Source organism: Tenrec ecaudatus, chromosome 1, assembly GCF_050624435.1.
Source record: "Tenrec ecaudatus isolate mTenEca1 chromosome 1, mTenEca1.hap1, whole genome shotgun sequence".
In the NCBI taxonomy this organism is placed as follows: Eukaryota; Metazoa; Chordata; class Mammalia; order Afrosoricida; family Tenrecidae; genus Tenrec; species Tenrec ecaudatus.
In genome coordinates this window covers 15,030,345-15,042,537 of record NC_134530.1, presented here as the reverse complement: position 1 = coordinate 15,042,537, position 12,193 = coordinate 15,030,345, and the positions used below count along the sequence as shown (strand labels likewise).

The window sequence follows — 12,193 nt, the reverse complement described above, 5'->3', positions numbered from 1 at the left end:
AGTGAGGGAGATTGGAAACTAGGGGTTAGATTGGAACGTGGAAGGGTCTTTAAGGGGATGATATTTTGCGACAAGCTGTCGGGAAGTGTCCCACACCTCAGGGTTTATGTGGTGTGGCAGTGGAGCAGTGGAGGGCGTGGGTGGAGGCTCAATGGTGGAGAGCTTTAGCAAAAAGGTTGCTGGGGAAGGAGAGGTGGGTAGGAAGCATTTCTATTGGAGACTAACTCCCAGCTTAGACAGGAGATTCCCTACCCAGCCACGGCGCAGGCCATGAAGGCATCATTTAGAAGGAATAGCAAAGAGAGGACTTTCCTATATCTAATACCCGAGGAGGGGTGAGCAAAGGTTTTGATGGGTTGTCATCTATACCGACAACCATAATTTGGGAAGGAGAGGTGGGGCCCGAGAAGGAAAGAAGTAATGAGAAGGTAGCTCCTGTATCTACCAAAAAGGAGACTGCTTTGCACACTACCTTGATAGTCACTTGATCTCATCCAGGGTCACTGGGGTCGTTGAGTCCACGCATCTTCAGTCGTTGTCATTGGCCAGGTCGAACAGTGCCAAGGGCAGGTCAGGGCTTGGAGAGAGAGTCCCTCCAACGATAGGCGCTGAGGGGCAGTCACTTCTCCAGTGTCCCTTGTGACCGCACCCCAGGCAAGTCTTGCTCGTTGCTCACAGCTGTGGACAGTGTTTAGCCCAATGCCCTTCCTGGCTATATTTAAAGCGGCGTCGAGATGGTGGAAGGTTAAATGCTCAGCTGGGGTCTTAAAGCGGCAACCAAAGCCTGGGCTTGCCAACTAGTCTGTTGGTGGGCTTGGGACTCATGTACTCCCTCAGCCTGTACCTCTCAGACATTAAAAACATTAAAGGCCATGTTGAGCAGGTCACGGATGTGGGGCTGAGGGCCATTCTCTGCAGTGTTAAGTTTCTTTTGAATATTGCCAAGTGCATTATGCCAAGTGCATGGCTGGAGAGGTGGGGTGCAACCAAGTATACTGTGTTAAGGCTTCAGTGAAGTGTGAAGGGAAAGGTGCGAGGTTTTCATTTGGCTGCTGGGTAATTTCTCCTAGCTTGTCAAACTTAACTGCTTTATGAGAGATGGCGTGTAAGCCGGCCAACAAACATTGTATCAAGCGGTCTCGGCCAGCTCTGCCCTCTCATCCAGCATGGGTATCTGTTTGATAAGATCAGGTCAGGTCCCCCTACGGACCGCCTGGGGGCCTATGGGCATGGTGGCACCTGTGAGGTGGACCTGTCTGCATGCTGCTGTGCCATTGAAAAAACCTGCTCTCGCTCATCAGGGTTAAGAGTAGACGTAACGACGATATAAAGATCATCCATGTTAAGTCATACGTTTGTGTGAGGTTTGAAAGTCTTTAAAACAAGTAGTGGGGTCCTTAAAAAATGTCCGTAAGCATTTTTCTATTTGCGAAAGATCCATCATGGAGAAGAGCGCTTGAACTGGGATAGGGTCTTCCACTCCAAACAACAGGGGAGTGAAGGGGGTCCGGAGGGGGAGACAGATGTTTGGGGAGCTCTGAAGGCTGAGAAGGTGGTGGGGTTGGTTCCAGACTCATAGGAGATGGTAGGGACTAGGGTGGAGGATCGGGAAGTGTGAAGAACAAAACATCCAAGCTATCAGAAGGATGGGAAGTGTGTGCGGTGGTGGGAGGTTCCGGAGTTTGGAAGAGTCCACCAGAGGGGATTGAGAAAGGAGGACGTTGGCTGGTTTGGCAGGAGGCACAGAAAGGGGGACGAGAGCAGAGGAAAAGATGGCATGAACGTACAGAATCTCAGACCATTCTGAGGTTTCATGACCGGAGTTGTGAACGTCGCGGAGAATATGGGAATGCAAAGTCCCATTTTCTGGCCAACGCGATCCTTGTTGAATTCGTATTGTGGCCCCACTTGGTTACGGAAATGGATCAGACCTTTAGGGCAGTTATCCGGAGCCAGTCCTAATTCAGTGAGATTGACCGGGAGGCAACCCACAAGACAGTCCCTGGGAGGATTGGACAAAGCATGTCCCATGATGTGTCAAACTGCAGGGGGTCTGGACAGAGAAGGGCGGCTCCTCATTCCCCTCTGTCCCCCACAGCCAGGAAGTGGCCTGGTAAGGCTGAGAGGCGTCCCTGTCAGAGGTAGGGAGCCAGGAGGAGAATCCTGGACGCTTTGGAACAGGAAGTATCCTTGATGCAGGCCTGCGGCATACTCGGCGGACAGGGATGAGCAGCCCCAGGACCTCAGAGAGGCCCAGGTCGATGGCTGCATAGGGGAAGACCCCCAGCACTTTGGTCAGTTAACTGCGGTAGAAGGCCCAGGACCCCAGTTCCCCAGGATCTTCTGGTAGCAGTCCTGCAGTCCCATGTACTGGCCCATCCGGCACAGGGTCAACTTCGTTTTCAGCACCTGGAGAGTACCGGGACCATTCTAAGACAAGAGACATCATGAGAAGCTGCCACCTATCTGGCAGTGGGGACTTCAGGGTAGACTGTGGTCAGCAGAGTTTCCAATCTAAGAAGAGGATTATATGCCTGCTAACCTATTCTCGCAAACCTGCCAATGAGATAGCTATGGAGCACAGAGGCCAAGACATGGGAACAGGCAAGGCTTGTTCTGTGGCTTCTGGGATCCAAGGAGTTGGTGCCAACAGGGTGGCACTTGATCACTCTCTCTGGAAACCCTACCTCCCATTGCCACACTACAAAAGGAGTGCTGCCTCAGGAGCAGCTAATGGGGCTCCCCCTGCTGTTGGCCCAAGCTCCTCCTCACCTCCATTGGATCAATGATGCTTTCTTTTCTGGAATATAGGTTTGATTTCTGGCACTAGCCATGCAGCCAGCCATTGAGCTCTCCTGTCCACACAGAATGTCTTACTGGCACAGGATGGCCCATGTAACCTGTGGGTGGGAGGCACAGGTGTCAGGGCCTTAGCAGTGCCCCTTCACCTCCAAGAGCCCAGCCCCCACTGCTACCTACCATGCCATGCCTGCTCACAGCTCCCTCCTGTTCATGGGCCATGAACTTGATCAACTTGTGTGCCCTCTAGTTTCTCCCTTGAGGACGTTCATGTCATTGCCACAGCACAATGAGTGGACCGCACCTGCATTGACCATGCTCCACAGGTCCCCCAGGATATCCAGGTTGTTGGTTTTGTAGGAGTAGACCTGGGTAGGGACACAAGGGTGCTGGGAATGTGTCGCATACAGGTAGGTTATTCCCCAGGTTGTTCCCCCATATTTTATCCAAACCTAAGATGCTGCTTGCTAACACATGGTCAATGGCTAGTCACTTGGAGGTGAACTGCTTCAAGGTTTCCTGCCTGAGGGCTATGGCCATCTAGAGCATTCAGACTATATAGTCTGTCCCACCTGAGATGTGGCCCACTCCCTGATCAGTGGGACAGTGGATTGTTCCCCTGAAGGACAGCCCCAAAGCCAGGTGAAGCCAACTCCAGGAGGTACAAGATTTGGCTGCCTTCTGGTCCTTAGAGGCCGCCAATCTTGTCACATGGATACTCTTAGTATTGCTCTTACTGTGGCGTGTACACCCCTTGCCTGTCCCTTCCTATTGCAAGTATGCCGAAGGTACAACCCCTCCCATTTACAATGGAACCAGGGGGGCTTGCATGTCCCCAAAGTGTATATAAGCCCTGACCTGAAATATATCCCCCCTCCCTGCACGGATCTGACAGCTGAGATCCTGGACGTCTGAGAAGTGAGCAATTGAATGCCTCATTTTGTCTGATATCTCTTTCAATTGACCTAATTACACAACCGCCACTTGGCACCCTTTCATCCAAAGTTCATATACTCCTGGGGAGATGGCAGTTCTCTCCAAAGCCCCTCACCTGCATGAAGTGGTTGGGTTGGTTCCTGGGCCTCTGCCAGTGCATGTCAGAGAACTGTCCACCAGTCTGCCAACAGCAGTTTCCACCACATGCTGGCCTTCTACTCCTGCTCCTGGAGTTTTCAGGCACCTCCATGGACACAATCATGTCCTCCCCAGGAGAGCCTGTCAGGAGGAGCGGGTGTCACATCATGTACTGTTGAAGGGACTGACCCCACCTAATCACCCCTATCTACCTGTGGTCTGGCTCTCACCTAAACTCCCAGGGTGCTTTTCATTGTTGTATAGACCGTGCAGCTGATGGCCACAGCCGGGATAACTTTTAATAGAGTGGGTGTTAGGCCTCGGAAGAGCCCCGGCCAGCCCTGCTCAGCCACGATGTCTCTGAAAATGGCCCACATGCTGGGCTTTGAGCCCTCCACAGTATCTATGAGGAATGAGGCCAAGTTATTACACATAGAATAAAGGAAGTGGGGGTGTTGGGGTACTGATAGGAAAAGCCTGGAGTCTGGAATGTTACAGAGGAAATGAGCTAGTGTGGAGGCGGCAACAAAAGACTTCATTCAGGGTGTTTTCAGGCGCTCTTGTAGGGAAAGGGTTTCTGGACAATTCCCCTGAAAGAGGTGACTGTGGTGAGGATGCCTATGTTTGGCTAGGGCCTTGGGCATGTGTTCAGGGGGCTTGTGGAGAGAGGCTTTGTCAAGGTCAGGGAGTGAGCTCTGGTCTGTTTTGAGAGTTTCAGATGGGTTGGGTTGTGGTGATTAAGGTAGTTGGGGAATTAGATCTGAGGAGTTGTTTTGGGGACCCTGGTGAGGAGGAGCTGCTAAAGGTGAAGTGAGCCCAGGTGGCCCAGTGCGTTGAGTCTAGTCTACTCACCTCAAAGCCAGCAGTGTGTACCCACCAGTGCCTCTCTGGGAAAAAGACAAGGCTGTCTACTCCCATAATGGTTGAGGTACAGTCCCAGACACCCACAATGGCATTCCACCCCATCTTCTAGGGTTGCCGAGTCAGTGTCAAGTGATGAATGCTGAAGCTCTCTGCTCCCATGAGGATGGACACCTTCAGAGACCTTAAGGAGTCATTCTGCTCTGTCCATTTGGGTCAATGTGAATCTCCGGATAGAATGTATGGTGCAGGTGTGTCATGAGTCTATTTGAGCAAGCTGGCCTCTTTGGGGGTGTGAGTCCAGTGTCCTGGGGTCCCTGCGTGGTCTATCCTTGGGACATTGGCTCAGCTTCTAATTGGAAGTTTGAAGTCCACCGATATATGCTAGGGAAGGAAGGCCTAGAGATGCCCTTCCCCAAACGGGGCCCTTGAAACAGCCCCGGATTTCCCAACTTCCCTCCGACACAGGAATGTGTAAGTTGGCCACCATCTCCTCAGCAAGTGTTGTGTCACAAGGTCAGGAGGAAAACATGCACGGGGTGGGGGCGGGGGCGAGGTGTGTGTCACCCAGGACTAGATCACCTTTGGGACTGAGGGTAAATGGCACAGGATGTTAAGATTTTTGGGGAAGTATGAGTTCTAGGCATTTTGATGGCAGCCTAAGAGGTCAGGGCCAAGTAAGGAGAATGGGGGTGTGGGATGTGCTGAGGGCATTTGGTGGGGCCACAAAGTGGGTCTCATCAGGGGCAGGCAGACCTTTTGCTTGGAGCTTGGTCCTTAATAGCGTCAGGGGATAGCTAGCCATCTGGCCACACACTGTGGACACCGTCTGTGTGTAGATGTTGTAAGCCTGGCTGTGTTCTTCGTTATCCCCTCTGCTCTTTACCCGTATGTTGTTCATCATCTGCAAGGGGTAGGGGGCCAGAGAAGGCTCAGAATTGGCCCTAGTCCTGGGCCACGTCAATGCCGCCTACAGCAACCTCACCCCCACCTCTGCCAACCTTATTGACAGCCAGGTCAGTGCAGGCATACGGGATGATGCCAAGCATGTTGGGCGCATAACCCCTATAGAACGCGGCCGGGCCTTCATGCGAAGAATCTGGCCGACGCAGTCACCTAGGCCATCGTACTGGCCTGTGCGTCCCAGCGTGAGGCGTGTCTTCAGCACCTGTGGAGGCAGGGAGGCCAGGGAGCTCCTGTCAGTAGTCTCATGGGGGACTCATGCCCTGTCCCTGTGCAAGGAGCCCTGTTGGCAAAGCTCAACAACGGGGTGGGCCTCCAGGCCCTCAGAGGTCGGTGAGACTGTCCACGGTCGTCAAGGGGACACTGGTGAGGAGGGTCCTCAGAACCCCTATGGGCATCCCTGTTCTGGGGCCCGGAGAAGTGCAGTGAGTGGGACATATGGGGCTAAGTGCCCTGGAGCCAGCCCTGCCTCAAATCAAACACCCGCCCCAGGGAAACAGACACTCACTCTCCAGGTTTGTTAACCTCATCTGTCAGGAGGCAACCCCCCAGGGTTTTATACACGAGTGTGGCAAGTAGATGGCCAGCCCTTGCTTCCTGGTTTATCCGGTACAAGAGTTGTGCCCAATTTTACTTTGATTTCTACCCCCTTTCAGAACAAAATCATGACCCGCTGGCAATGCAACACTTTACTACTAAAGCCAATGGTACCACATAATGTGTAGGGATCTGTTTCTGCAGCCTCACTGGGTCTTCTCAGCACGCCTCCCTCCGTGCTCCCTCCAGGCTCAAGCCCACCCACTCTGGGAAGCTTTGGTCTAGAAGCTCTGCTGAAACCATTCCCGTCCCGTGCCAGCCTTCCTGACTGAAGGGTGGTAACTGTGCCTCAGGTGTACTGTCTGGGATTGTATCCCCAGCCATATCTGGTCTCGTCAACTACACACTGGACACCAGAAACACAAAACAATTGATGTTCACGCTCCGTGAACCACACCAGCTGGGTCCCCACATTCATATGAACACATGAGCAGAGGCAGGAAGACCGCCGGGTTTCAAACCAGGGAAGTTGTGCTTCAACGTCGGATCCCCTCCCTGTCTTCAGGATTCCATCCTGTGTGCAAACAGTGATCCCAGATGCTGGGCGATGCCAACAAGTACGTGGAATCAGGAGCCGAGCAAGGCCATTGAGGAGCCTGCCGGGTGCCAAGGACACAGCCTTGCTGGCTGGGAGGAAAGTTGACTGGAAGTACTTACCGATGAAGATCAAAGACTACAGCCGTCAGGATGGATGGCACCCCAACACAGAGGAAACCAACGACCTCAGAACTGGACCAAGAAACAACAGAGTGACGCAAAGAGCAAAGAGCAAAGCTGTCAAGGGTTTCCGTCTGGCTCAGATCTGCCACTAGCTCCCACTGGAGCCGCAATCAGGCACTCAAGGGACAGGCTGCCTTGGGCACTTGTGCAACACCCCTCTTGAGAAGTGTCCAAGAGCCACAATGCCACAGGCAGGACTCAGCTGGAAGCCATGGTGACGTCATATGCACGTAACAGTTGGGCAATCAGTCTATGCCTAAGAAAGACGGTATTGGCAAGAACAGTATCTGGACGATGGGATCCCCGAAGGAGGAGCCCGGCTTAGGGCAATGCCAGCAGAGGCTTCTGAGATGTGAGGACAGCAAGACTTTGGCTGAGTGACCAGGAAACCCAGTGGTGATAAAAAAAGATGTCCTGGTTGCGAAAGGAGGAGGTCAGTAAAACACAAGGGCCAGCTTCCCAGAGATGGATTAACAGTATCCCCAAAGGGCACTGAGTGTCTCTGTCCGAGCAGTGTTCCCTGCTGTCATGCGAGTGCTTCCTGTGAGGTGCTGGGGACTCGGTTCTGACTCACAGGGACTCAGTGGAGCAGCAGGAACCAACCCAATCGTACATCATCTTAACTGTGCTTCTGATGTTTCTGCCGGGGATGCAGCCACTGTATCCACCCATCTCCTTGTGGGTCCTGCTCACTGGACAGGAACATGGCCAAAGTCTGGGAGCCAAAGTCTCGCCATCCTTGCCTCTCAGAGCATTCTGGCAGATCTGGGAGTTCATTTGACAGTCCGGGGAACCGACCACATCCCTCACCAGCACCATCGTTCAAGGGCATCGATGCTTCTTCAGTCTTTCTCAGTCAAAGTCCAGCTGTCACGTGCATAGGAGGTGCCCAAGAATGCCATGGCCAGGTTACCTAGCATCACAGCCAATCTGACAGTAACCACCAACCAAATGGAGCCGGCAGATCATGTGGCGGGTCCTGGTGAGGGTCGAACACGGTGCTTTGTGCAGGATGCCTGGGGCACAAGAGTCATTGCGCAGTAGGTAGGGGCTGCAGTCGCTTCATTGTGCGAGGCCGTCCACTGAGCAGGCTCTCACTTACCTCCAAGGGGTTGATGAGCGTCTGGGAAACGGCCACCGCCAGAGACCCCGCCAAGACATCCTCCTGGAAGATGGGGTTTGAGGACTCCCCGAAGTGAGCTTTACACTGCGGGCCCGAGCGAGGAGAGAGGAAGGTGAGCACAGCTCCGGGGCCTTCCAGCCTCAAGCCCACCTTGGAGAGGGCCTGAGGACTCGGACAGGAGACAGAGGGCTGGGAAGGCGGGCTCGTGTGATCCGGAGGGCGGGGCTGTAGACGCCTATCACTTCCTACCTCTTCGAAGACGAGAAACTTGATCCCATACTCAGGGGCGATCTTGAGCACGTTTATACCATTGCCGCGCCACAGCGAGCGGAAGCCTCCCTCCTGGATCAGGCTCCGTAACCCCCCCAGCAGGTTCATAAGGTGTTTTTTGGAAGAGTAAACCTGAGGGTGGAAAAGACCTGACCCTTGGACAAACCCCTCCCCGATGCCCTCTCCATTCTCAACCCAGCCCCACCTGCAGCTCCCAGCTCCTCGGATCTGGGTGGAGGCAGCGCCATTGAAAAAATCAGGCTCCCCCGTCACTCCAAGCTTCCCCCTCACCTCTGGGCTCCATTGCTCGCCCTTGTCCCCATCCACCAAAACCACAATCTCCTTCCTGTATCCCCAACAATACCCTAGAGCCCCACCCTGAAACCGGGAAAGCCCCGCCCACTAATGCCCATTGGCTGCAGTGGAGGCCCCACGCCCACACCTGCATGTGCACTCGGGTCCGGTCCAGAGGGGCGGTGCTGGTGCGGGACACGGTTCCCGCGACGGCTCCAGAGAGCAGAATCTTCCACCAGGCCCCCTCCTTGTCCATCCTTGCGTCCCCCATGGGGACCATCAGGACTTCTCCAGTATCCAACAGCTGTGGGCCAGATAGAGATCCCCACCCAATGTCATGGGCTCTCCTCTCCTTGCCAAGGTCGGAAGCTCATGCCAATCCATTCTGCTTAGTTCGGGACACTGGGCTCGCCTAGAGGGGCTTAGGAATTGAGGTATCCTACCCAAGAGATACTCATGGCAACTCTTCACCAGCGTCTTAATTGCGGTAGGTAAGCAACCCACTGCTCGCCCAATGGTCAGCAGTCCACATCAACCAGCAAGAGAAGACAGATGTGACAGACGCATTCTCCTGCATGGAGTTTTTCAGGGCTGAGCAGACTGGAAGCCTACAGAGGACCAGGCCAAACCCAGCCAAACCCACTGTCATCGGGCCAACTCCGACCAACAGTTGCCCTACCCGCAGAGTCGAACTGCCCTGGCAAGTTCCCGAGAGGGTCGATCTTTTTTGAATGATAATTTAAAATTTTCTTGATTTGGGAGTTTTTTGAGATGGCCCACCTTTGTGTGATAGTTGGCCTTTTCTGTCTTGCCTGACATTCTCAACATGCTGTCAACCACCACACTTGTGAGAGGGGCCCTGCTGGCCTCCCGGGGGTCATGCATTTGGTCTGCTAACCAGGAAGTCAGCAGTGACTAATCCCAGCCCTCCACACGCTCCACAGAAAGATGAGGCTTTCTACTCCCTTAAAGCGCTCCAGTCTCCGGACCCCAAGGGGCACTTCTACCAAGTCCTGTGGGGTCACTGTGAGTCAGCAGGGATTTATGGCAGTGAGTTTCCGACATGAGTGCAGAGAGGTTTCTGAGCCCATCTCTTTTGAGCTCTAAGAAACCACATGAAGCATAAATGGATGAAAAAGGAGACAGGGAGAGAGAGAGAGAGAGAGAGAGAGAGAGAGAGAGAGAGAGAGAGAGAGAGAGAGAGAGAGAGAGACAGAGAGAGACAGAGAGAGACAGAGAGAGACAGAGAGAGACAGAGACAGAGAGAGAGAACTCTGAATTTGAACTCCTAACTGGGTTCCTTGGTGGTGTCACAGGTTATGTGTTGAACTGTTAACAGTAAGGTCAGTTGTTCCTCCTCACCAGCACTTTTTAAAAGAGAAAGTTGAGGCTGCCTGCTCTCTGAAAGCCCGCTAGCCTCAGAAACCCCCTCTGCCCCATAGGCTCATTCTGTGTTGGAGGAATGCCCTCGGCCTCCTAACTGTGAGAGAATAGGTCGGTGCCTGACTGGCAAAGCCCCCCTTTTGACACGGACCTAGGGAGCTAAAGGCTGGGCACAGGCTGCTTTCGCCCTCCCCCACAATGTGTGCTGAGTCCCCAGTCTTACCTGCTGGTAGGTGGCAGGCTTTTGCTTGTGATCAGCCACCTGGCTGAACACAAGCCCGGGAAGGAGAGTGTTCGGGGGATTCCAGTCCTGGGAGGGTGATGGGGGCGGGGGCATGATGCGAGGCGGTGGGGACGGACGCGGGGCTGGATTTTCGGGGAATAAAAATGTCGTGAATCTTTGAAATTGGGTGTTTGCCCAAGAGCAACGCTGTTGCTTCTTGTCAGGTAGAGTCGCCATTGTCGTCTCAAAGTAAGAGCTGTCTGCAGGGCCTTAAGTCCTCCTGGAGCCAGTGAGGTCACAGAGGTCCTTGAGAGCCCCTGGTGTGTGGCAGGAAAGCCCACAACCCCAGCTGAGAGCCACCCCACGGTGGCAAGCCCACCAGGCCCCAAGGGTGCTCACATCGCTCTCCGGAAGGGCTGGTGGCTTGAAGCCTCACACTTTAGGTTCACAGCTGAACCCTTGCCCACGTGCCCCATCGGGGCCCCTACCTGGCGCCCCAAACCTACTAATGTTTTACAGGGAAAACAAACCCATTAATAAGGTTGTCAGACTGGCCCGCTGCGCCCCCAGCGGTAGCGAGTAGAACTGTGCTTTAAAGGACTTTCTTGTAGGTCTCTGGGCAGAAGCAGATCTCCAGGCTTGTCTCCCTGCCCACTTTGGGGCTCGTCCCCCAACCTGGAGTCCGGCCCCACGCATGGCGTCCTCACTGGTTCCCGAGGAGGAAGTATGCCACAGGATTTTGTCCATGGGAACCGGTCAAAGCCTGGTTTATTCACTGAAAAGTGCCCGGTTTGAAAGTACCGAGAGGCGAGTTACAGAAGTGAAGGCTAGGCCACCCCGTTTCTGACAGCTTGAAGAGCTACATGGTGGTGAAGCGCACCTGCTGCTGATTTTTAGGCTAGCTGCTCCCCGCAGTTTTTCTGTCGACAAGGACTGTCACAGCCACCTGACCGGGGGCAAGGTGGTTTGCAGATGGATGGAAGTGGCTGCTGGGATGGGGGGTTGGCGTAGTCACCAGCTCTTTCATCATCTTTGAGACATGGAACGCAAGGACTTTCTACCAAAGCCCCTCTTTCCGGTGGCCTCAATGCCAGCGAGTTCACTGCTGGACCCGCCCAAGGATGTTGGCTCCTCCCTTTACTTCCTGTTTAGAGATGTAGAACAAGCAAATCAGTTCTGTGAGAAGCATACTCAGATTGTGAGGAGTTGTCCCATTTATTTTGGACTTACTAACAAGAGGGACCAGTAGCTGGGAAAGGATGACATGTTAGGTGCAGGAAAGAAAGCAGTAAGAAAGTGACCCCAGCGAGAGGACTGGAAAACTGGATGCAAGAGTCAAGTGTCCACAAACTGTGAGAATGCACAGGCCCGGCTCGGCCTTCTTCTTTTGTACCCGAGGTTCCTATGGATTGGAACTCACTCCCAGAACTTGAAATCAACAAGCCATGGAAAACAAAAGCTGATGCGTTCATGGCATAAAAGCTGACTGGGGAAGGCATCGTTTATATTTCGACTTATGCTTATTATTTTTGTAAAATCTATGAGAAAAGCTCACAGAGCTGTGGATCACTTTCTTCCCAAGCATATTTTATTCCTTAACCCATTCGATGTGTTTCTAGTTGGCCTTAGGGAGATCATATAGCACTGTTGTGCAAAGATGAAGCCTACATGCCCCACACTTGGAGGCCAAGATGGAAATATCCACAACGACCATGAGCTCCCTTGGGAGGAAGATGGCCCAGACACTAGAGAACACCGGCATGCTATCAGGAACTTGGCCTCACGGAAGGTGTCGGGCAGGTTTTTGGCCAGGTACGCCAGGTATCCCAGGACACTGTAGAAGGGAAGGTGAGAACCCTGAGTGTGTGTCTATGTTTACAAAAGGA

General features: G+C 53.5%; 1 pseudogene; it reads right to left on the bottom strand.

Annotated features, from left to right (window-relative positions):
* LOC142444677 (calcium-independent mitochondrial carrier protein SCaMC-3L-like) overlaps positions 1 to 10,421 on the bottom strand; it is a 34,916-nt pseudogene extending 24,495 nt beyond the window's left edge.
* Positions 10,422 to 12,193: the final 1,772 nt, after the last annotated feature.